Source organism: Arvicola amphibius, chromosome 7, assembly GCF_903992535.2.
Source record: "Arvicola amphibius chromosome 7, mArvAmp1.2, whole genome shotgun sequence".
Taxonomy (NCBI): domain Eukaryota; kingdom Metazoa; phylum Chordata; class Mammalia; order Rodentia; family Cricetidae; genus Arvicola; species Arvicola amphibius.
In genome coordinates this window covers 63,805,198-63,832,747 of record NC_052053.1, presented here as the reverse complement: position 1 = coordinate 63,832,747, position 27,550 = coordinate 63,805,198, and the positions used below count along the sequence as shown (strand labels likewise).

General features: G+C 36.7%; 1 pseudogene; it reads left to right on the top strand.

Annotated features, from left to right (window-relative positions):
• Nucleotides 1–1,573: 1,573 nt before the first annotated feature.
• On the top strand, nucleotides 1,574–9,288 carry LOC119819793 (annotated as a pseudogene).
• Nucleotides 9,289–27,550: the final 18,262 nt, after the last annotated feature.

Below are 27,550 nucleotides of genomic sequence, written 5' to 3'. Positions count from 1 at the left end.
TGTTGAGAATTCTCTGTTCAGTTCAGTGCCCCATTTTTTAATTGGGTTCATTAGCATTTTAAAGTCTAGTCTCTTGAGTTACTTATATATTTTGGAGATCAGACCTTTGTCTGTTGTGGGGTTGGTGAAGATCTTTTCCCAGTCAGTAGGCTGCCTTTGTGTCTTAGTGACAGTGTCCTTTGCTTTACAGAAGCTGCTCAGCTTCAGGAGGTCCCATTTATTCAATGTTGCCCTTAATGTCTGTGCTGCTGGCGCTATACGTAGGAAGTGGTCTCCTGTGCCCATTTGTTGTAGAGTACTTCCCACTTTCTCCTCTAACAGGTTCAGTGTGTTCAGATTGATATTGAGGTCTTTAATCCATTTGGACTTGAGTTTTGTGCATGGTGATAGACACGGATCTACTTTCATTCTTCTACAGGTTGACATCCAGTTATGCCAGCACCATTTGTTGAAGATGCTTTCTTTTTTCCATTGTGTGCTTTTAGCTCCTTTATCAAAAATCAGGTGTTCCTAGGTTTGTGGGTTAAGATCTCGGTCTTCTATTCGATTCCATTGGTCGACTTCTCTATTTTTATGCCAATACCAAGGTGTTTTCAATACTGTAGCTCTGTAATAGAGTTTGAAGTCAGGGATGGTAATGCCTCCAGAAGTTCCTTTATTGTATAAGATTGTTTTGGCTATCCTGGGTTTCTTGTTCTTCCATATAAAGTTGATTATTGTCCTCTCAAGATATGTGAAGAATTTTGATGGGATCTTTAAGGGGATTGCATTAAATCTATAGATTGCCTTTGGTACTATTGCCATTTTTACTATGTTGATCCTCCCAATCCAAGAGCAAGGGAGATCCTTCCATTTTCTGGTATCCTCTTCAATTTCTTTCTTCAAAGACTTAAAGTTCTTGTCAAATAGGTCTTTCACTTCCTTGGTTAGAGTTACCCCAAGATATTTTATGCTATTTGTGGCTATCGTGAAAGGTGAAGCTTCTCTGATTTCTTTCTCTGCTTCCTTATCCTTTGTATATAGGAGGGCGACTGATTTTTTGGAGTTGATCTTGTAACCTGCCACGATACTAAAGGAGTTTATCAGCTGTAGGAGTTCTTTGGTGGAGTTTTCGGGTCGCTTATGTACACTATCATATCATCTGCAAATAATGAAAGTTTAACTTCTTCCTTTCCAATTCGAATCCCCTTGATCCCCTTGTTGTGTCTTATTGCTATTGCTAGAACTTCAAGTACTATATTGAAGAGATAAGGAGAGAGTGGACAGCCTTGTCGCGTTCCTCTTCTTGAGAACTGAACATATAAATGTAAGAAGTGATAGTCTTGGACTTTTTATGAAATTCTCTCCATTACTGCATTTCATCTTTCTGTCTTCTGTTTCTCTGATCAAGTAGATAACTCTATTTCCTACTACTGTACTGTAAACTCAGTGTTTATCCCCTCATCTAGAGCTCAAGTATGCCTTACTGTGTGGTAAGGGCAACCTCATATTCACCTCTAGAAACACATCTAAGGAAAAGTTGTCCTCAAGGTTGACTTCTGTGTTATTGGAGTGACAGCCAAATATTACTGTGATGAGCACACTGAGGGACATCACAGTCAGGCACACAACATTCCCTGAATTGTGCTCAGGAACAACTTTGGAGCTCATTTCCAGCAGGAGGCATACAGATCACAGGAACTCAGAGTCAGCCCAGGAGCAGGTGCAGAGAGTGACCAAAGTAGGGTGTATTTCCTTTGGGACCTTGAACTTCCCCCAAATACATCAGTTTCCTTAAAAAAAAAACAGTATTAAGTTATGTAAAGAATCTACAGTTTAGTGTTGGCTAGACTTTTTCATCTGAGGGGAAAATAAGGAAACAAACTTTCTGTAGGTAACCTAAGAAAAAAGGAAGTAGTACATGCTTTTCTGGTGGTAACTTTCTCTATTATTTCTTCTTAAAAATATTGTCTGAAAATCTGTCTCTACACAACTACCTTCGCAACATACAACAGCATATCTCTCTTTACATACAAAGATCTCTCTCCTGCACAGTTACAGATTTCAACATTCAGTTACATCTCTTTTCACATGGCTATACATCTTTCTTTTATATACATTTCTCTTCTACATCTCTTTTCTATACAGCTTCATTTTCCTTGCATCCACACAGTTACAAATACAATCACAGCTAAATATCTCACTTAACTCTCTCACACAATTCAGTACTTTACACAGTTCCCAGGCACAGCTCCTATATATAGTAGCAGTTCTTTCACCCAGCTTTCTCTCACACATTTGTTCACACATACACACACACACACACACACACACACACACACACACACTTTTACATTATTTGATTCTCTTCATTCACTCAGTATTACTCATTCACTCTCTCACACTTCTACCATGCTTCATCTCTCACTCAGCACACACTCTCTTCATGCACAGTCTGCAGCAGCTCTCACATAGCTCCACACAATCATCCCTGTCTGTCTCCATGCTGCCACTGCTGCTCCTCAATGCTGCTATCTCATGGCCTAAACTCTAGACAACATTGTCACATTCCCAGAGCCCAGCCCATTCTCACACCCCATAAAAAGCCGTGTAGTTTCTCTTCGGTCAGCAATGGCACACTGACCCATGTTTTTAGCTCTAAGTTAGTAAGGGCTCCTGGACAGAAAGTAAACTTAAGACTTAACAAAACTATGAATTAGTTTGACCTTGAGTGGTAGGGAAGACATGCAGACTAAAGATTCTTCAAGCTCTGACCTTTAATCAACAACAAAGAACACCCAGGAAAATGACTACTTTTTTTGTCTCTAGGGGCAACCTAATATTTGCCTCCAGATGTCAAAAAACTGGTTTGAATCTGCTCTGATGTCCAAAGTTTGCTGTCTGTGTAAAAGACTGTCTTTGTGACTAAGATCCTATGTTAGTCTGAGTACTGCAAAATATCCTAGTATTGTGTCTATTCATCAAAGTTATACAGCCTAAACAGAATTCATTGTCTTGACCAATCACAGCTATATGCATGCCCGAATAGATGTAAAACCCAATTGCTAAAGGGTCACAGAAAGAATCCCACAGCTCTTATTAGGGAAGAAATGAAGTGGCTCCTGAGAGAAATTGCAGACAAGAGCAACTGCTCCACAGATAGTAACTGCATGGCCTTTCTAGGGGATCATTTTTCTGGTGCATCAAATTGCTCAACACTTGCTGCACCTTTCTTTGGCCCCATGCATTAGAGTCTGAGGATCTTGAAAAAATCTGGAGAATTTGTTCTGATGAGAAACAATGCTAGAGTGGGATTCTCTGTTTCAGTCTTTGAGATTCAGACAGGAGCCCTCAGGCAATATTGCCCCAATGGCTAAATTCCAAAATCATTTAACATCTAAGTCGATTAAGTCTTTATAGTTGTGAACCTCAAGCCCAGAGAGGATCTGAGCTCTTTTTGAAACCAGTAAATATCTGTTTTCTTTCAGTTTTTAATTTTTTATTTGACAGTTTTATAAATAAATGTAAGAATGTAATGGTTTTAAAAAGAATAAGTGACAATAATAACTAGAAAAGGGAGATGCAACAAAAGCATCTACAATGTGCAACATATATTATAAAAGTGACTTTGACTTCAATAACTCTTCTTTGTAGCAAGCTTTGAATACATGTTGTTGAAAGCACTTCACATATAGAAATTTAAAATTGAGTATTATGAGACCCTAAAAACTTTTCAATACATCAACATTTATGGGAGTGAAATGCACTCAATTCATGATCACTCTGCTTACATCCAGACAAATCAGACAAATTCACCTCAATATGCAGCGCATATATATATATATATGTGTATATATATATATATATATATATATATATATATATGTATATATATATATATATATATGGTTCCACAAATTCCTTGAAGCTGGTAGTACACAGCTCTCATTTCCTAAGTCTATAGCAAATACATCCAAGTTTTTGATAATCAATAGCCATGACTTTCCATGAATAAGAGGATGCTGAACATAAAAAAAAAAACTAGATCCGAAGAGAAAAGACAGATGCCTAAGAACACAGCTAGCATTTACACCTAGAAAAACTTACTGCAAAGGGACAAACAATTGCCTTTAATCTTCACATACAGCTCTACAGCCCTTCATAATACAAATGCTGAATTAGAAAACAGATGGAATCACAGTCCAAATGACCCTAAATTATGGTCACTTCTCAAATATGAAAATGTTTTCTGTAGTTGAAAATTTATCTTTAACTACCACATTTTTTCCTCTTCATGGTCTTCTGAGTTTTCTGTTACAAATGCAGCTACATGAGTGGGGAAAGTGCATTTTAGAGCAATTGTAAATCCATTCCATCACTTGTCCTCTATGGTAACTCAGTTCTTCACCCATGGTCACTGCTAAAGCTAGATCTAACTGTTCTTAGAAAAGGACTGTGGTTCATGGAGACAACATTTGAGGCACAGCTCATCATTCATCCTTGAATAGCTACTCATCATCACCAGGTATATTACAAAGACGAGAAAGAAGAGTCTTAAGGACAGACCTGTGTGAGAACTTACAGAAGCTTATTACCAGAACCAGCAGGGGAGCATTGTGTATCCACCAGTTCTCTAAGAATTAGATGACAGCAGAAGAAGCTAAGAATGTTGTACAATTCCCAGCTGATATTTGTTGAGATCTCTCTGATCTTCATTACCAGTATCATAACATTCAAAGACCATGGTCCAATTGACTGTAAGATCTCTGTTACAACACTGGACAAGTTATTTATTAAATGAAATCCATTGTGATGTCACCAAGCTCCAGAATGATACCTGCTGCTGTTGAATAAGTTTCTAGTTTACAAAAGACTTGCCAGTAACATTTAAAGATATTAGAGGTCCAGGATGCTAAACAACATTTTAGGGAAACTGTCCCAGGAGTTCGCAGGTGATATCAAAGATGTTGTATATTCCTGATGAACATTGTTATGGAATGGGGAATAGCCTCCAAAGATCTGTGCCAGTGACTGATGGGAGAAGGATGGTCAATGCAACTTCAGAGCATCACAAATATGGTTATTTCTAAGTTAAATCAGATGACCTTTGAAAACATAAAGTATGGTTCACTTTAACATGGATATGATGAGTAGATTTTCAATCAAATGGAAGAGCTCTGTCAACAGAGAAACTAGGAGGAAGCAGGGAATGCCTCTTCTCAGACAGCTTTTACTTTTGAATCTCATCCTCCCATTGATCTTTCTACCTTTTCTCTCTGAAAAAGAACCAGGTCTTGATATAAGAAATACCAGTTTTTATGATTATATAAACTAAAGATTTTGTGATTGTAAATACAGGAATAATTGTACAACCTATAGTATAACATTAATCCTCATTTGTTTACAGTCCATGAACATATAGCTTCTTAATGTGGATTGAATTCATACTATCCTCTACTTTGTGGCAGCAGCTATAGACAAGTGCATTACTAGTTACAGGCTTGATGGGAACCAGAGACTGAAGTGATTGGGGCATCTTTTCTACATAGAATGTCCACTCCTATGTTCAGTTGCAGCTCTCAGGAGTTAGACTGAGGAGTCCTGGAGATTCAATAAAGTTTTCCTTAAAGGTCATTGACAGAGATAGTTTCCTCATTTCCTATATGAACTGGTTGAGGGTGTACTTAGACCTGAGCTTGAAAACCTTTGATGGATACCCCCAAGCATTGGTCCAATAAACTATGGATAAAAGTTTCAGAGAAGTGCCATACTGGATACAACAAAATACTCAACAGCATCTATATGTAGCTCATCAGCCTGACACCTGAAAACTCTGCCCTATATTACTGGCTTGAGAACAGTGTCACAAAACATTTCTGAGTTGTGTCAGAAACCCTGAGGTATCAGGAAGAGCTGCATTGGTGCTTAGAGGACAGGGAATATTAACCTGAAGACTTTCAAAATACTTATATTTAAGTACCAAGGAAAAGAACAACAAAATAAGCATTAATTCTATTACATAAAGATGTTTTGTCACCCTGCTTGCAAGATTCAGAAAGCAGGAGTTTTTAATTAGTGAATGTGATCCAAACATTTTCATGTTGATATCAACATGAGCATGTGTTTTCCATAATTGAGTCAATACATTTGACTCAGAAATAGAAATAGAAATGCTTGATCACATTTCACATCAATGCCTAATTCCTGGGATATGAAGAAAGTTACTGTTGAGCTTTTATTTAAAAGGTTATTCATTACACCAGTTTACACTTATAAGTTTTTAGGAATAGGTTCTAAGATTAATCAGTGATCATTGACTGAGCATTTATAGTCTTTGCCAGACTCAGTACCCTGTCCAGTAATCACAGTGTGTTACAGAACAGTGAACATAATGGCAAAAGACCATCTCCTATGGTCTTAGGGATAGATGGGTGTTACAGTCATCCTTGCTTCTTGCTAAATAGTGTTTAGTAATTAGCATAATTGATTCATGACATTTTCCCAGAGGAATGGGCTACAGAGTTTGTATGCAAAATTTTTAAGATGTAGGTTTTTATGCAACTTTCTTACAGAGTGAACACTCCATAAATGTCAAGAAACATCTCTAAATTGGATCTTTCTGAATCTTAGATATCTGATCAATGAGGAAATTTTGGATAATCATACTGTGAAGGAAGTAGAATGAGAACATGTGAGCAGGCAGCCAGAAACAAACATTCTTGTGGAGGTCCTAAGGAACTGTGAAAGTGGTGCTCAGGTCTTTAATGGTGTTTAGAAAAATAAAATATAAAACAGTTACATACAGAACTGCTAGGGGTTAACAAAAACATGGTCCAGCCATAAAAGAATAGAAAATAGTCCACAGAATAAAGGGCCAAGGAGCCATCAGGGTTCCCTACTCTATGTTAAGACCAAGGTCCTTCCAACTCCCCCCAGGTCCAGGAAGGTGATCGACCAAGCTGAGAAGGCTCCCACAGAGCCCGTCCATGCAGAAGAATCAAAGCCCAGTGCCATTGTCCTTGGCTTCTCAGTCAGCCCCCACTGTCAGCCACATTCAGAGAGACCGGTTTGGTCTCATGTTCCATCAGTCCCATTCCAACTGGAGTTGGTGATAAAGATATTTTGAAAATTTTCATGCAATGTGATCTGATCACTGATTCCCTTCTACCTATTCTTCTCAGATCTTTCCTTTGTCCTTTCCTACTCAACTCCAGAACCTGATTTTTCTTTGTAGGAAAAAAAAAACCAAATAGGCTAAAATATTTTAAAAATGGGTTAAAACCAAAGTGAAATAAAATAATACATACTCCCATACACAAGCATATATACAACCATACATAATAATGTTACATAGGCAAAAGACAAATAAGACAAAAATGCACAATGTAATATGAGAGAAAATATGTATAAAAATACCATTGAGTTCATTTTGTTTTGTGAGAGCTGAGAGCTTGTAAAGTACTTGAAGAGGTAAAGGAGTCTACTGCCAAACTTATCAATATCAGTTTGACTACTTGGACCCACATGATAGTAGTATACAAAAATTGAATTCCATAAGTTTTCCCCTAAGGATAATACATATGTGTGGATGCATTGTGCACTCTTCTTAGTAATAAAGAGGTGTAACAACTTTTGCAACTATTACATGGATGGGTAGAAACTCTTGAGAACGCAAAGCATTCTGAGGATCTATTGTCATTCGATTATTGATAAGCAAAAAATAATCAATTTTCTTTCGGAGTTTTTCTGGACAATTCCTATGTACTAGTCAATGACTCCACATATGTGACTATAGATACCACTGATTGTACTCACTTGGTTATTAGTTAATGATACAAAAAAGGTCATGTAGTTGGGAGAGAGACTTATTGGAAAATTCCAAGAGGAATCAGTAAGGCATAGTAGATGTAGATATGATCATACTATGTTTTATACATGAAATAAAATTTCAATAAAATGATTAAATGTAAAAACATTTTTACATATGTTTGGAATGTTCTACATGTGTATTTTGTACACTGTGTATATAACTGCCATAATGTCTACCCTTAGTTTTTCCCCTCCTTCTTTTCCTTGATTCTGCTAGAGAATTTCACATAAACTACTAATAAGAGTCTCATTTTACTTCTATGTTTCTGAGATGGTCTTAATATATTTATCACTAGTTGCATCCATTTTTATATATGTGATGTAAGTTCCATATTTCTTGTAGTTGCTGTTTACATAAACATGTTGTTTATATAAATATGTCTTCTTAATAAAATCCTCTGTTGAAAGATACATAATTTAGTTTCATAATTTAGTTTTTGTGATGTTACTGCAATAATCATTGTTGTATAAATGTTACTGAAGTACATTTACTTTTGTTCATTTTGATGGATTTCTTAGTTTATATTATGTTTAAAAGACAAATATTAATTGCGTGAATCTGAAGAATTTCAAACTAAGCAGTTTTAAACCTCTCATACCTATCTTTATTATCACAACCACTATTTATAAATCAGACTTATAAGCTTTTCAAGAAGAAGAAAATGCTTGTCTCAGGCTTGAAATTTATTGAGAACTTAAGTCCTGATTTACATCCTCAGCATTTGCACAGCGCTCAGAGAAGAAGCATTTTCTACATTTCCTCAGACAAAATTAACATTTGGCTCACATTATTCTTTTGCCTTTCACCGGTTTCCTCTATCTCCTTCATCTCCTCCTGGATTGGGTTCTTATCTAACAAGTTCCCTGCTCATGAGTATGCAAATAACATGAATCTATTATGGTTAATACAGGGATGTGCATACCCCAGAACAACATATGACCAGTGTCCTCTTATCAGTCACTGAGCACACAGATTTTCAATAGGGGATGGAGCTAGATCATTCTCTTCCTTGTGTCTGTAACTACAGGCAAGGAGCTTTCCAGTTCCAAACCTGAAGAAGGAACAGGGACTGAGGTGACAAAGATATACACTATGTCTTTTTCTTCACAGGTGTCCACTCTCAAGTACAATTGCAGCAGTCTCATCCTGAGCTTAGAAAATCTGGGTCCTCAGTGAAGCTGTCCTGCAAGGCTTCTGGCTACACCTTTCACTGACTCCTTTATTGAGTGGGTGAAGCAGAAGCCAGGACAGAGCCTGAAGTGGATTGGATATTTTTACCTGGAAATGGTAATACTGAGTACAATCAGAAGTTCCAGGGCAAGGCCAAACTGACTGCAGACACATCCTCCAGCACAGCCTACATGGAGCTCAGCAGTCTGACATCTGAGGACTCTGCAGTCTATTATTGTGCAAGACACAGTGTTACAACCACATCCTGAGTGTGTCAGAAACCCTGGAGGAGCAGGAAGCTGTGTGAGACTGAGATGGCAGAGAAGATTGTCCTTGCTCCAAAATGATCACTCTAAGTTGTCCCTTGATCACTTCACAGTCTTATAGAGTCTTTGTCAGGTTTTCAAAAGGCCTGCTAGGAATGAATTGGTGCTAATTCAGAATGCCCTTAGAGTACGCTATACCTTGACCTGCTGTTTACCAGTGACCACCTCCATTGACATGATTAATTTTTAATACAGTAAAGTAGGACAATATGATGGTGGCATTACATTATGATAAAATATCTCTTAAACTAATGGAATGAAAGTGTTGCTGAAATATCTGGGAATAAGCTATAATGTGGAGCAGGCCAGTAAAGACAAAACAACAGCATGTGCACTAACAAAGCCCCTTTCATAGTCCAATTTGTTTTTCCTAAAACAAATATAGACAGTTTTGGAAATTTTGTGAGCAGATGTTTTAAATTTTGCTATGAAATATAATTTTACATCTTTAGTTACATCTTTAGTTATTTATACTCATGATCATGAATCATGAATTGCTTTTTGGAGTAGTAATTAAACCTCTCACTCTCCTATCATTATGGATGGAGCAAAGTGTCATGTTGTAAATTCCATAGGGTGTGGGATCTGCAACAAGCTGGGCTCCTGTAGAGATATCACTGGGGAAGAACAGTAGGATATCAAGCTAGGAATGTTAGAGGCCTGATCCTGTCATCTTTAGCCTTGGTCTCTCACTCCCTTGTTTCCTGAAATTTGATTGTCTTTGTCACCAGTTCTTGATTAACACTGAATGGATTACTGCAATTGCATTTTACATTTTTCAGGTATTTTAGAGGATTTAGAGGAAAGATAAAAGTAAAGATAAATTCAAAGACAAAAAAACCTCTCAATGGATTACTATATGTTAAAAATATATTCAGGCTTTGGAGAGAAAAGAAAAAGGGTATAGTTCTTAAAAGAAGAAAGAAAAAAAGAGAATAGTTGACTGTGGTGGTGCACATCTTTAGTCCCAACACTTGGGAGACAGAGGCAGCCAGAAGTCTGTGAGTTCATGGACAAAGATACACAGGGAAACCCTGTCTCAAAAAGCCAAAAATTAAAAATAAAACGTAAAGATGAAAAATACACAGATAGTTTAGACACTGTATGGTATTATGCTCTCTTTGAATTTTTTGAATGCTGAGGATGGAGCAACAGCTGCTAAAATGTATTTGCTTATAAACACTGCTTAATTAATCCAAGATAGGTATTTTGAAAATACCTTGACTTCAAAATTGAAGTGAAAAGTTATGTCACCATGGAGAAGCAGTTTTGCTTTTATTTCTACAGGAAATGAGAGGCTGTGGATTCATTCTGAGTTAAGAAAAATCAGTTTTTATCAAGGAAAACCCATTGAGAAATCTCTGGTAGGAACAGATGGCCCAGATGTCTGAGTTCTACATCCAGAATAGATTCAAGAGTGCTGTCTGAGGTAATCAAGCCTCACAGGATACTCCAGTCAGAACTTGATCATAATTCTAAATTTTACTTAGGTCCCCATAAAATTGTCAGCGCCTCCCAACCAACAGGATGTAGCCTGGAAATCTATGCCCACATTTCCAAAATATGGACTATGGATATTTTCCTTTGTTTAAAAAAAGAGGGGGAAGTGGTGTGGGAAAATGACCTGTATTCTGTAAATTATATTTTAAGTAAACACTGATTGGCCAGTAGCCAGGCAGGAAGTATAGGTGGTAAACCAGAAAGGAAGTAGAGGCAAGTCAATGAGAACAGGAGAATTCTAGGAAGGAGGAAGCCCATTCCTCTGCAGTCCTGACCAGACCACAGAAGAGGCAAGATATGACTACACCACTGAATGAGGTACTGAGACACATGTCTAACATAGATAAGAATATTGGCTAATAAGTTATAAGAGTTAATAAGAATCTCGAGCTAATGGGTCAATCACTTTATAACTATTGTAGATCTCTGTATGATTTCTTTGGGACCTAATGATTGTTGGAACTGGGCTGGGGGACAAGGAGGACAAAAACACAGACAACAGAGAATCTTATGTAAAACAAAGGACATAGTCATTAAAAAAAGCCAATCTACTAAATGGGAAAAGGTCTTCATCAGTTGTACATCATACAGGGGACTGATCTCCAAAATACATAAAAAACTAAAGAAATTAGACATCAAAATTCCAAATAATCCATTTAAGAAACCATTTAATAATCTCCATCTGGGTTACAGATCTAAACAGAGAATTCTCAATAGAAGTATTTCAAGTGTTGGAATTTGTCAAATGCTTTTTCAGCATCCAATGAAACGGTCATATGTTTTCTTCCTTTCATTTTATTTATATAATGGATTACACTGATAAATTTTCATCTATTGAACGAGCTCTGCATTTCTGGGATGAAGCCTACTTGATTATGATGGATGAGTATTATTTATGTGTTCTTGGATTCTTTTTGCCAGTATTTTATTGTAAATTTTTGCATCCATGTTCATGAGTGAGACTGGTCTGTAATTCTGTTTTGTGGTTTAGACTTTGTGTGGTTTTGGTGTCAGGGTAACTGTAGCTTCATAAAAACCAGCTCACAAATTATAATCCCAGAGAACTTAGACAACAACTAGGAGAGACAAACACAGATCTAATCTACATGGTAAGTAGAAAAAGGAACAATCTCCTGAGTAAATTGGGAGCATTGGAAGCTTTGGGGAAGGTTGAAATGGAGGAGAGAGGCTGGGAGGGGATCAAAGAAAAATGTAAAACTCAATGAAACTCAATAAAATAAAATAAATAAAAGAGTTTGGCAATGTCCATTCTGTTTTTATTATATGGAATTCTTTGATGAGTATAAGAATTAACTCTTCTTGGAAGTTCTAGTAGAATTCTGCACTAAAATCCCCTGGCTTTTCTTGTTGGGAGGTTATTGATGACAAGTTCTATTTCATTGCAATTTATAGGTATATTTAAATTGCTCACCTGGTCTAGATTTAATTTTGGTATGTGGTGTCAAACTAAAATCTATTTCTTTTACTTTTTCCAATTTTGTAGAGTACAAGTTTTTGTAGTAAGACCTTATGATTGTCTGAATTTCCTCCGTGCCTGTTGTTATGTCCCCCTTTTCATTTTTGATTTTGTTAATTTGGATGTTCTCTCTATGCCTTTTGATTAGTTCAGGTAGGGATTTGTCAATATTTTTGATTTTCTCAAAGAACCAGCTCTTTGTTTTATTGATTATTTGTGTTGTTTCCTTTGTTTCTACTTAATTGATTTCAGCCCTCAATTTGATTATTTCCTGCTTTTTACTCCTCTTGGGTGAGTTTGCATTTTTTGTTCTAGAGGTTTCATGTGTGCTGGTAATTCACTAATAAGAGCTTTCTCTGTTTTCTTTATGTGGGCACTTAGTGCTATGAACTGTTCTTTTAGCACTGATTTCATGGTGTCCCATAGGTTATGATATGTTGCATCTTCATTTTTCTTGAATTCAAGGAAGACTTTAATTGCTTTCTTTATTTCTTCCTTGACCCAGGGGTGGTTCAGGACTTGACTGTTCAATTTCCATGAGTTTGTAAGCTTTCAGAAGGTAGTATTGTCATTAAATTCTAACTTTATTCCCTGGTGATATAATAAGACACAGGGGCTTACTCCATTATTTATATCTGTGTACATTAGCTTGTTACTGAGTATGTGATCAATTTTATAGAAGGTTCCATGAGTTGTTGAGAAGAAGGTATATTCTTTTGTGTTTGGGTGGAATGTTCTGTATACGTCTGTTAAGTCCATTTGTTTAATTAGATCTGTTATTTCTCTTATTTCTCTGTTAAGTTTCTGTCTAGTTGACTTGTTTATTGACAAGAGTGGAGTGTTGAATTCTCCTACTATTAGTGTGTGGGGTTTGATGTATGATTTAAGTTTTAGTAATGTTTCTTTTACATATGTTGGTGCTCTTGTATTAGGGTTATAGAAGTTCAGGATTGAGACTTCATCTTGATGAATTATTCATGTTATGAATATAAATTCTTCTTCATCATCTCTCCTGATTGTTGTCACAATGCACAAAACTCAAGTCCAAATAGATTAAAGACCTCAATATAAATTTGACCACACTGAACCTGATAGAGGAGAAAGTGGGAAGTAACCTTCAATGCATGGGCTCAGGAAACCACTTCCTAAATATAACCTCAGTAGCACAGAAAATATGAGTATCAATAAATAAATAGGATCTCTTGAAATTTAGAAGCTTCTGTAAATCAAAGGACAAAGTTAGTACGACCAAATGGCAGCCTACTGAATGGGAAAAAATATTCACCAACCCCACATCAGACAAAGGACTGGTCTATATATATAAAGAACTCAAAAAATTAGAACATATCCTTCATTATCTTTTGGACTTTGAAATTCTTCTGATGAGAATTTTCTTTAGTTCTGTACATGACTTTTTAATTGGGTTATTTAGAATTTTAATATCTAATTTTTTAGTTTCTGGTTGTAAATATTAGTTTCTGGTTGTAAATAAAAGGATCTCCATAAGTTCTACAGCAGAACATCTTTACACTTTTATCCCTAGTCCCTGAGCACTCATGTTTTCAACATGGACTGGTACTGGATAATGCTCTGCCTTGTGGCAGCAGCTACAGGTATCTAGACCTTTAGTCTTTGGCCTGAGGGGTAGAATAAGGATTAGTGACAGTGAAAGCCAGTATGTATTCTCCACAGAAGTCCATTCTCTGGCTCATCTGCAGAAGTCTGGGTCTGAATTGAGGTTCTTGGACCTTCAGTAAAGGTATCCTGCAAGGATTTTGACTCATGTCTTCACTATTTCCTATATGGGTTGGGTGAGCAGATGCTAACATGTAGGCTTGAATAGATTGGAAATATCCTTCCAACCATTGGTAGAATAAATTATAGACAAAAAGTTTGAGGTCAGAGCCACACGGTATGCATACACAATGTTCATTACAGTCTACATGGAGCTCAACATCTGACACCTGTGGACTCTGTTATCTATTACAGCGTAAGACACAGAGTTACAGCACACATCTGAGGCATGTCAGAAACTGAAGGAGAAAGAAGCAGCCTTGGTGCTGAGAGGACAAAGAAGGGAAATATGCAGACTTGCTCAAAATTGTGCTTAACTATTGAGGAAAGTAATAACAGGACTAAGAATGAATTCTATTGCATAGGAATTTTCCTAGTGACACTTCATAAAAGATTCAGAGAAGAGGAAGCTTCATATTACTAAAATTGATACATATCTCCATGTTGATATTAATATCAGCACAGGTTACTACCAGAACTGGGTCAATATCTTGGAGCAGAAGTGTTTGTTCACCTAGTAAATCAAAGTCTAATTCTCAGGAGATGTCCAACATTACTTTTCAATTTCTATTAAAAATGATTTCATTATTCCAGTTTTTATTCATGAGATCTGAGAGATGGGTTCAGAGATTAACCACTGATCACAGATTCCACACTCTTAGAATTCCCAGGTCCCAATACCCTGCCTTGTACTCATAGCATATTGTATTGCATTGAACCACAGGGACACAATAACCTGTTTCAGTTAATTCAGTAGTTTGAATGAATATCTAAGCAGGGAGAAACATGGAGACACATGCTACTCGTGATCTCTGGGGCTTGTCATTGAGAAGAGTAGCTGAGAACAGTGATCTGTTCTGCATGTTCTTCCATCACAGAGTTCCCCTTCATGAGAATTCAGAATGCTGTGAATAGATGTTATCATCATAAGAATACCTTTTAACAAGTGTGAATATTCTTTTCCAGTTCTGTAACATGAGGGGACCTGCTTTTTTGGGGTTTCTGTCCCACACGGTACCCAAGAGCTGGCAAGCCCCAAAGAAATAACACAGAAATCTCTATAATTTATAAAGCTGATTGGCCCATTAGCTCTAGCCTCTCACTGGCTAACTCTCACATCTTGATTAACCCATTTTTCTGATTTATGTTAGCCATGTGGCTCAGTACGTTTTTCAGTGGGACAGATCACATCCTGCTGCTTTGGTGGTACTGTCAGGAGTGGGAGTAATCAGCTTCCTCCTTCCCAGAATTCTCCTGTTCTCATTACATCATTTCTACTTCCTGTCTGGTTTTCCCACTTATATTTCCTGCCTGGCCAATCAGCGTTTATTTAAAACATGATTGACAGGATACAGACAATTCTCCTTCACCACAGTTCTAATGGTGAATTAAAATTCTGCTCTACTCATTGTATGGTGTCTTGTCCAATTGTTCTGAGATAGGCATCATCCATCAAAATATGGAAACAGAAGCTGACCCAGGGAGAATGCCACAGAAGAGGTGGAGAAAGGATAGTAGGAGCCAGGAGGTCAAGGACACAACAGGAATACTCAGAGCATCAAATAACTTGGGATCATAGGGATTCACAGATCCTGAACTGGCAACCAGACAGCCTACAAAGGAATGGTCTAGGTCCACAGCATATATGTTAGAATTGGGTATCTTGGTCTACTTGTGGTATTCCTAAGAATGGGGACAGGGAATGTCTAAAGCTCTTTTACTGGCTTTGGGACCCTAATTGTCATACCATGTCTCCTTGCCCAGTAAAATACATGGGAGGTGATTAATCTTATTGTAACTTAATAAGTCACATTTTGTTGATACTCATGGGAGACCTGTCCTTTCCTCAACAGAAATAGAGGAGGAGTGGAAAGAGGGATGATTGTGGGAAGGGACAAGGAAGAGAGAAATACAGCAGAAAACAACGGCCATTATGTAAAATAAGCATATATATGTATATATACATATATATATATAAATTAAAATAAGAAATAATGCATAAAACACCAGTGAGTTTCCAAAGCACATTACTGCTTTCCTCCAATGGTGACATGGGGATTGATCAATATGTAGAAAAATTTTGAACATTTTAATTCAGAACTAAATAGATTCTGCAAGCACAATGAGTATAGCATCTAACATGGCTGCAAGCCTTTAACTGAAGTTCCAACTACATAGCTGCTTTAAAATTCTGCTAGAAGAGCCACTACATCTTATATTGCATTCAAGAGACCTCAAGCTTCTGAGATGATAATGACTGTTGGGTCCATAGGAATAAACTGGTAAGTACCAGAGAAATGTCATTACTACTGAGGACTTTTCATGACACCAGAGTACATATATACATATTTTTCATGTTTTCCTTTCATGATGACAGTTGCTTTTCCAAGAATACTTACTCTCTGGGATTTCAGAACATAGTTCACTTTCAGGGAAGAAATGTATTGTTACTTCTTACTTGCTGAATCTTGGAATTCTATCATACCCTTTTTCAACTCTTATGCCTCACATACTCAAAGAATATAATATCTTGTCTGACTTAAGTCTCTTATCAATAGATAGGAAATATCTTTATCCTATAACTGACTCTATTTTTTCTTAGAGCCCCAAAGATTCATATGCATTTCATTAAATTTATCCAGATGCCAATCAATGTGTCACACCTTTCTCATGAATATTCTCATATGATTGTACATTGGGGGCCTGTAATTGTTTTTTACGCTTTTAAGTGATCTAAAGGTGTCCCATCCATAAGAAGTACTGGGTCCACATTAAATAAGCCTTCATAGACATTCTCTTTGATTTGTACAGTCTAGCTTTTCTATCAGTAGTAATTCCAGATAGTGATTCATGATGTTCCAGAGGAGGAGGATGTAGAAGTTATCTTTAACCTCTGCTATAGGTAAATTACCTAGCAGACACTCTAGACAGCTGCAGCAATACATCTAAATTGGTTCTCGTTTTAGCTGAGATATCTAACCACTGAGGAAACCATGGTGTTTCCATCTGAGAGTTAAACAGATAGATAAGTTATGATCCATGTTTCAGATGCAAATCTATCTGCAAAGGGACTCAGGAATAGTGCAAGTCATGCTCAGGCCCTTCAGTGATGAAGATGCATCAAATGTAGAAGCAATAACACAAGAAACTACTGTCAATTTATGGTCAATGAAACCAGGTTTCAGACAAATGTGAATTGGGAAATAATCCACAAGTAAAATGTGGATGAGAATGCTAGAAATCAATGTGTTCATGTATTTTTGAAAACATCTCACAGAGTCCACAGACATTTCATCAGATCAGCACATGCTGCAATACTCACATTGGTCTACCTTAGGAGTAGACTCTCATGCCATCTCTCAACAATTTCAGGGCCCAGAATTTTTTGAATATATTTTATTATATGTGGAGGATGTCTCTGTGAAGCCATATGTATTAAGCAGGCAAAGACTCCTGTACATTTTCACACATGATAGCCATCAGTATCCTTCCAAACTAGACTATGTGGTGAAGACTTATGGACACCACTCTGACAAGAACAGAAGGAGAAATGCCAACTTAAGTCCATTCAGCATCTATGGAGAACTATTCCTTTATAATGATATGTTGCTTTGAGGGTGCTTCCCTATGAACTGAATGACTCAATGACATCATACCAATTATGGTCAGTGGGAGAAGAGAAGCCATGCAACTGATTGGTTCAAGCTGCTTTACTCCTGGAATATTAGGCACAAATGATTCACAGTCCTGAACTTACAACAAAACATACATGAATAGATTTGCTTTCTGTAACATGAATATTTGTGTTACTATTTGTAGTTATACTTCAGAAATTTAAACAGGCATATTGACAAAATACTGTGTAGTGTTCTTGGATTTTCTCATTCCTGGAAGAACCTTCCAAATTCATCTTTCCTTCTGAAAACTTTCAACTCCTGTAAAGCTTTACTAACACATTCTCTGTCCATGGATAAGAATATTCTGAATTCAGAGAGGCAGACAGAGAGAGAAAAAACTGTCTAAAGGGATATATCCTCTACCTATGAGGATCCTTGTCAAAATATCATCTCTCCTTTCATACTGTTAAATACTTTATGATAAATATATTGGGTTGAATTTCAAATTGGCCTGACTTTTATCTCCTCAATGTGAAAGTATTTTTCTTGAGATGTTACCTCGACTCTGAGTGCCACAGTTGTTCCTCCTCTTTCTTTTGACTCCTGTATCTGAATGTTTCAGGAATTTATACATAAACACATGGGGGAATCCATCAGATCTCAAGATCCTCTGAGCCACTCTGAGTTTAGGTGCTCTCCTGCAGGTGTAACAAGATGAAAGCTGCAAAGACCCAGGTCTGTCCTTATTTTATTACCTTGTAAGAAGGTATGTCCTTATTACACACAGGAACAGCTAGAACTGGATTCACTCAAGCAGAACTGACATTGAGAGAGACATTGACGATCATTAGGTATAATTTAAAATCAGTCCATCTAATATCAAGTCAGCATTGCCTAAGAACCAGAGACATTTCTCTCTTCAGCTGAGCTCTGTGAGCACTGAAGTTGCAGGGATGCTGGTGTTCATGGGATACAATGCCACTTCTGTGTAAGCCTTGACAAACCAACCTGCAAGAGCTCTCAGAACCAGAAGGGGGAACAATGGTACCGAGAATCCATAGTGAAAAAAAGATGTTTGAGTGGAAGTTACTCTGTATTCTCTGTGGTGTCCTTACTTAAAATCTACTAGCTGATCAGCACCTGCTGTGATTGACAAGTGATGTTTCCATGCTCAAGAAAAGTAAAAATTATTTATTAAAATGTTCAGAGGTTTAAATTTTCTTGCTTATTTTATTCAGTTTTCATTTACTGTTTATATATTTTTAAAATAAATTCTCATGCAATATATTATAATTACTGATTTCAATCTTATAACTTTTTCTAGGTCCTTCCTTCTTCCCTACCATTCAGCTCTTTCTCTCTGTAGAAAGCAAACACATAAACAAAACAGTTTAAAAATAGTACTAAAACAAGTAAAAATACACAGATCACAGAAACACACGCAGAGAAAGATAGATAGATGATAGATAGATAGATAGATAGATAGATAGATAGATAGATAGATAGATAGACAGACACAGACAGAGAGAGAAACCAAAACTAAAGTACACCAAACCAAACTAAAATTGTAAACAATTCAACCCTGGAACCATAGTACTAAGCAAAAACATATTAGATAAAAAGAAATGCAGTATAAATTGATATGATAGTAAATATCTACAAACATACAATTGAGGTCATTTTATGTTGGCCATCTACCCCTGGACATGGATCCACCCTTAAGTGTGGTTAATCTACCCAATGAGACTCAATTACAGAAAACTAATTCTTCCTTTGCAAGCAAAAATTGCTGAAACTTCTTGCTTTGGGTTGAGAGATTGTGACAGTCTGTCTGTCTGTCTCTATCTCCCCCCTCTCTCTCTATTTCTCTCTCTCTCTAATTTGGCATTGAGATGATAAATTAATAACTCATGTATTTGGAAACAGCACCCTTCACCCAGGCAGGTACCTCGTACCTCTGTTGAAAGGCTCACAGGTTAAAATAAAATTCAAAGGTCATCCTTGTACTTTCTACTCATGTTTCTGCAATAGTCCAGATAACCATAGATCATGATGAGAACTGATCCCACAGAAATAGCACTAACAAATAAACTACAAGTCTTATCTAGATATACCAAAATTTGCCTACACTTTTTTTATTTCATTAGGTTTTATGTAAATGCTCTCTCATCACATTATTATCTTAAAAGAAATCAATCAAAAAAACTGAAAATTTACAAGGCAACTATTTATTGTTTATTATTTTCCCATGTTTTGATATAGAAAAACAAAGGTAATTTATGGTTTTCTTTATTCCATAGTACACATAATTTTAGTGTATGCAACCTAATTTCATTTTGTCATGCAACACACACTCCATGTTGTCTACATCTTTATTTTTACTTCTGCTGCAAGATCCTATATTTTCACAGAGCTTTCTTATCACCGCTAATTTTGGTTTGCCTTATACCAGTTCCTGATTTCTTAATTCCCAAGTCCCACTTCATGCTTGAGACATTCTTTCTCCAGGGTTCCCCTATGGTTTTATTTTGTCCCTGTTTTATTATACTTCTCCATTAATACCTCAGGCCCTAATGACTCATTTCTAGTCATTTGGCTTCTACAAATGAAACCCACAAGGCAAGTATTCAAATCATGGAATCACATTGATGAGAGAACACGAAGCATTTGTTTTCATGGACATAAGTGAACTCACTCAGCATTTTTATTTCAGTTCAACCACTCACTTACATAGTTCATGATTCTTGTTTTACTACTGAGTAATATCCCATTATTTATGTGCCCCAGCTTTCATTATCTATTTGTCCCGTTTTGAAAATCTTCAGGCCATCTCAGGCAGGCTTCCATGTCCCCAATTAGTGTATTATTAATTCTTAATGGTTAGAGTGCCCAAGAAAAATCCTCAGGCAAAAGCTGCTACAGTTATCATTCGAATTCTTGCATAATACAATTTTTATAATTTATAACTTCATAGAATACATTCATCATCTTTCTACATCATTTTTTGTACATCCAAGTCACTGTGTAGGACAGAGGTAACTTCAGCTAATCTAACTTTGTTGTAGTATATGCCATATAATTGCCTGAATGTATAGTGGGAAGAGGCTTGTAATCTGAAATGTGGCCAACTCCTATAGCTTACCAAATCTTGTTGACCTTTTCAAACTGACTTTGTTTTGATTATCTTTTTCCTGAGTAAATACAGGGATGGATGTCTCAAAAATGTCTCATAACATCATAAAGAAACAGCTTCATTATGTGTGTCACAACACTGAAGGTATAAGAAAGACCTTCAAGTAGATAAGATATCTCCCTAAAGCAGGGTATAGTATGGTTCAGAACTGTCCTGAGGAAGCTTAGTGCCATTGTCCTTGGTATCTCAGCAGCCCTCATTGTCCTCCATGTTCAGGGAGTCCGGTTTTATCCTGTGCATTTTCAATCCCAGTCCAGCTGGCCTTGGTGAACTCTGATTATATCAGTCCCACCATCTCAGTGGATGGGAGCACCCCTCGCAGTCCTGACTTCCTTGCTCATGTTCTCCCTCCTTCGGTTCCTCATTTGGACCTTGGGAGCTCAGTCCAGTGCACCAATGTGTGACTCTGTCTCTATCTCCATCCATCGCCAGATGAAGGTTCTATGGTGAAATGCAAGATATTCATCAGTATGACTATAGGATCTGGCCTTTTCTGACTCCCTCTCCTTGGCTGCCCAAGGAAATAGCTGGGGGCATCTCCCTGGATACCTGGAAACCCCTCTGGAGTCAAGACTCTTGCCAACCCTAAAATGGCTCCCTTAATTAAGATATATACTTCCCTGCTCCCATACCCACCCTTCCTGTATCCCAACCATCCCATTCACCCACGCTCTCCCCATCCTACCCTTCACACTTTTCTCTCCCCATCTCCCCTTACCCCCCTCCCACCCTGCCCCCAAATTCCCAATTTTGCCCAGAAATCTTGACTTCTTCCAATATCCAGGAGGATAACTATCTGTTTTGCTTTGGGTTCACCTTCTTATTTATCTTCTCTAGGATCACAAATTATAGGCTCAATGTCCTTTATTTATGGTTAGAAACCCATTAGGAGTGAGTACATCCCATGTTTATCTTTTTGGGTCTAGGTTACCTCACTCAGAATAGTGTTTTCTATTTCCATCAATTTGCATGCAAATTCAAGATGTCATTGTTTTTTATCGCTGAGTAGTACTGTAATATGTATATATCCCACAGTTTCTTCATCCATGTCTAATAAGTGGATGTCAAGGTACAATGTATTCCCTACTTCATGCTGAAATGAATGTGTTGTAGTTGAGAAGCCAAAAGGTAGCAATGCTGGCAAAGTCCAGTAAGTTCAGGTTGTTTCTCTCATTGTCATACTTTTTAGAACCATCTGAGACTAGGGATGTGTGGTCTGTGAGGCTGGACCAGGGTGTAGATTCTGAGCAAACAGCTAAGTTTATCCTGAAGGTGTCTGTGGTTGATTTGAAACCTGTTAAACCTGTTAAAAGAGATTTAAAAGAGATAGACTAGGGATAAAGTAAAGTAGTTCAGAAAAAAATTATAGTGGGCTCATGGTCCCGGAAATGAGAAAGCAGATAGCAGATTTTTAATATTGCAATGTTGAGAGAGAGAGAGAGAGAGAGAGAGAGAGAGAGAGAGGTGTCCCATTATGAAAATAGGCTGATGGGAAACAAATCACAGCTTGGTGGTACTTTTCTTAAGTTTTTCATGACCTATGGGTGTTGATGAATTCAAGTTGACCTTTTCAAGCCTATTAAAACCTTCATAAAGCGACAAAAAATTCTTAAAATTTTTTATTATTGTGGTATTTTATTATTTGTGGTATTAATAGTTGGCGGTATTTTGTCGAGAAACAGAATAATAGTTTATCCGATTTTATCAATTTCTGTCAATTACTTTGGAGTCTCAATGTAACAGCAGAATAGCAATTTAAAAAAATTTGGAGTATGTTTCTTGTTTATACACCTCAAATCACTTTTGTATAATTACTTAAACTTCTCATCCTCAGATCTTTATAATCTGCTTTTATCTATCTCAATAACTTGCATTTCACAGATCCTAAATTATTTTCTTTCTTTCCAAATCACTTTTTATCTAAGCCTTCATATATCACCATACCTTAAACCTATACATCTTAGTTTCATAAAAACTTCATGCCAATTTAAACCTTCATGTCTTACTTAAGCTTTCTTATTTTTGACCTTAATATAAGTTGCAACTACATTAGACCAAAATTAGACCTGTAATTCTTCTATAGTTTATTTTCTTGAACTACATATCATAACTTAAGCATTATGTCCTAAGAAGTTGTATAATTTTTGCTTATATATCTTAAAATATCTTTTTATTTCTTATATTACTTTTTATCCTTATAGTTTAAGGTTAAATTTTATACCTTTTTTTCCAACTATGTCAGGAGACATAGGTGGTTGGTTAATGAAGTAGACATTTTAGAGTGAGTTCCTTTAAACAAAGGAATAATCAAAGAGTTACTTTGAACCCGTTTGATGAGTATATTTTGGAATTTGGTAATAATGAAATTTTTTTAGCCATTACATTAGCCATAGAAAGTGAGGTCAGTGGCCTAATTTTTACTGAGGAGGAAAACTGAGAAGGCAGCTGAAGCCTCTGGAAGTTTTTTTTTTTATTTAAAGTTACAGTCATTCAACAAATTATAATTTGAAATATAATCTTTTATTTATTTATTTATTTATTATTTATTTATTTTTGTTTTTCGAGGACAAGTCATCTCTGTAGCTTTGGGGTCAGTCCTGGAAACATAATCTTAATGGTCCATCTATCAATTAAATGAAAGAGTCCCAAAAGTATACATCATTTGGACAGAGCCTTGGCAATAAGCAAGAGAAATTACACCAGTTTGTTTGTAGTGGAAACTTAAACATTTTTTACTGTCAAGGATAAGTAAGGAATTGTTTATAGTACTTAGCGTACTTAATTTTTGCTCCTAATTATCTTCAATAGCTCACGATTTAAGTAAATTCATTCTTAAATCTATAATATAAGTTAGTTATCTTTGTATAACTAACTTTGTAAATTTAACAACTTAATGTTTGATCTATGATAGATTTAGAGAGCTTTTAGGGGAGGAAACAAAATTAAAGTAGGGTAATGTGTAGAATTTTGAGGGAGCAGAGAGGATAAGTCTTCTGGTAACAAAAGTATTAATCTGGTAGTCGCCAAAACAGACTGACAGGACTTGTCAGATAGAAATATCCACAATTTACAGAGGAGAGGCTTCTCTCTCCATGTGATGGGGTCCAGGTAAATCTAAAGGTAGCCGTCCTGACCACACCGGTCTGATTTTTCTAGTAGAAATAACAAAGGAGGGAGCTCCATAGTGGCACTTACCTAGAAGAAGGGGAAAGAGAACTGAGTAAGTAGAATTATTCCAAGTGTTGGGATTAAGATAAGGGTGGGGAAATCACCTTTTAGAATTTAACTGGAAAGTATTTGAAAGAGGGTCTCCAAATAACTGCTCCATGGGCAGTGACAGACATGCCTAAGAGTCCTGAACTATGATGTTTAAGACTCTCCCTTACTTTTATAAGAGGAGCAGATGATGTATTATAAGGTGGAGGCCAAACTTTATTATGATATTTTGCAGGTTTTTTTTTTAAATCAGAGACATCATGAGGATGTAAAAGCTCCTTAGAAGCATGTTTACAAATCATTGTTTAACAGGACAATTAAATCTTCAAGCTTTAGTAAATGAAGCCTTAGAAGGGGGTTCTACAGAAACAGGAGTCTTAACAGTTACATACCTCTAACAGGAAAAATTTCTTTAGAATATTGTCAGGGAGATCTGTCAATGCCTCTGTAGACAGAGTTTGGTTAATAATTCCACACAAAGAAACCACTCAAATAAACATATTTTAGGACCATGTTTAGTTCAACAACAGCTTATAATCTTTTTAACTTCATTTTTAAACTGGCAGTCTTAAATTTCCATGGTCTGCAAAACAAGGACTTGATCTATTTTACAAAAATTTTGAAAAAATGCTTGAATATTAATATCAGTTTTCTTATTTCTTTCATTCCATTCCCTCCTTTTTTCTCCTCCCCTCCTCCTTTCCTTCTTCTTCCATCCTTGCTCTTCCCTTACTTCCCTTGCCTTCCCTCTCTCCCTTCCTTCCTTCCTTCTCCTTCCTTCCTTCCCTTTCCTTCCTTCCTTCCTTCGTTCCTTCCTTCCTTCCTTTCTCTATTGGGACACACTTAAGAATATCAATATATATTTGTCTCTCATAGTGTTAGTACATGGCAATTTTACACTTCTTCTTCTCACTCTTCTTACCCAGCCTTTCCTTATACCATGAGTCTGCAGCACCCTTAGTGAGGTCCTAGCTATGGCTTTGATTAGGGTGTTGTCTCTTCTTCTTGGAAAATAACCAGGAGATGCATATACCTTGGACAGTCTTCTTGCTTCTCCTTTTAAATTCCCTGTTCATGATTCACCAAGAATCATTGCCTGGAAATCTAGCCACCAGCAGCACAAGGCTTGAAAAAACTCACAGAGTAGGCGAGTATTAGATATTTTTATTTAAGAGGGGTTGCAACTTAACTCTCTGGGAAAGTCAAGGGAGACAAACTTAATTCTCTGAGGCCAGTTGAAAGGTATTTCAATAACTTATTTTTCTGTAGGGTATGTTGCATTATATCTATAATGAGTCTTTTTATTTAGACTCATTATGACCCAATTTTAAAAGTTTTATATCTATAGAGAATCTTCCTTTAATTCTTTGTGGCCCATGACTTAACATATATTTCTTAACTTTTAAATCCCACCCTAGTTCCTGGTCTATTCCTCATCGAGGGACCCTGTAAAACCCCTTTGGATGAAGTCCACCTTACAGCCAGTAGATTATTTCTGCAGTTACATGATCTGGACACCAGTTGCTGGAAGCCATCCCCAATAGTGGACATTTCCCAGCGGAGGATATAAGGATAGTTGGTGAGGAAGGAAGTGAGTCAGGCCATGATTGTTGATAAAATCTTGTATTCTGACAGATTGGATACCATAGTCCCTTCTTTATTTACACAGAGTTTAGTACCTAGGGATATTATCATGTTGTTTCAAAGCATAGATCCATCATTTCTTTTGTTTGGAACATGTGTTTCAGTTCCTTTTGTTACATCTTTAAGTATCATTAATAAACGATGACAGGATCGTGTTATCATTTCCAATCTTTTTTCTCAAGTTTGACATCATTATATCAGACAACTGTGTTATCATTTTTACTCATTAATCCAATAACCAAAATTTTTAGAACCTACAGGCATATGGCAAGTTGTTCTCAGGCTGGTTACTTTCTGATACTACAAGGACATTTGATAAAGACAATCTCAAGCCATCCCAGGAAATCTTCCATACACCAATAGTGTATTATTAACTCTTAATGGTCAGAGTGCCCAAGAAAAATCCTCAGGCAAAAAGCTGTGCTACAGTTATTCAAATTGTGGCATAATACAATGTTTATGTTTTATATCTTTATAGAATATATTCATCACCTTTCTGTATCAATTTCCCCATCTAAGTCTCTATGTAGGACAGAGGTAACTTCAGCTAATCTAACTTTGTGTAGTATATGCCCACACCCATTGCTGACTGTATAGTGGAAGAGGCTTATAATCTGAAATGTGGCCAACTCCTATAGCCCACCAAATCTTACTGACCTTTCAAACTGACTTTTGTTTGATTATCTTGTTCCAGAGGAAGTTATATATGTTTCAAAAATGTCTCATAGCCTCATAAACGAAATGGCTTCTTTATGTGTGTCACAACACTCAAGGTGTAAAGAAGACCTTCAAGTAGATAAGAATATCTCCCTAAATCAGGTATAGTTGGTCAGAACTGTCTTAGGAAGCTTAGAGATAGCATTTCTTGGAGAAGGCATAGACAAACTCTTATATTAGTGTATTCTTCAAATTAAGAACTGGCACTATAGATTCCACCAGTTCCTAAGAAGCATATGGTATCAGAATCTGATAAGGAAGTTTGAACTGAAGGAATTCCAACAGTGTCTGTGGATTTCATTTCCAACATTATTAAATCCAGAGACTGTATTGTAGTTGAAATGTGAGATCTTTATAATACAACACTTCCAAACTTTTTTGTTTAATAAACCAATATAGAAGGTCAAAATGGATATATGAGACAAATTAGAATCTTATAGCTACTAAATAGAAACTAGGTTGTGAAACACTTGTTAGTACAGGTTAAGGATATTTCTGCATCAGGGACCGTGGAAAACAGTTTTGGGGGGAAAATTGTCCCAGGATTACCCAGCTGACAACACCCGATGTTCATAGTTCTGCTGATCACTGGTGTAATGGACAACTGTGCTGTCCAGTGTTCTGTTCCAAAATCTCATTAGGGCAAGATAATCAAAGCACCTTCAGGGAAGGTGATTGACATAAAGGAGGATACGATTGCCATAAACCACTGACATGTGAATCATGTTAACAAACATGGGTATAACAATATGGTTCTCAATGGGATGAAGGAACTCTGTCTGCACAGGTGCCAATATGGACTGGGAATGCATTCCTCCAGACAGGTTTGGAATTTGGAACTCACCACCCCACTGAGTAACAGAGAAAAACTTTACTTTTTCTGTATCAGACAGATTCCTGTTTTGATCTAAGTAATACCCTTCCTCATTCATGTGTAAATTACAGAGATAATATTTGTAAATACAGTGATGTCCCCATACCCTACAATTCCATATGAATGAACTCTCTGTTCACTGTCCCTGAGTACCAGGTACTAGGCCTGGAATG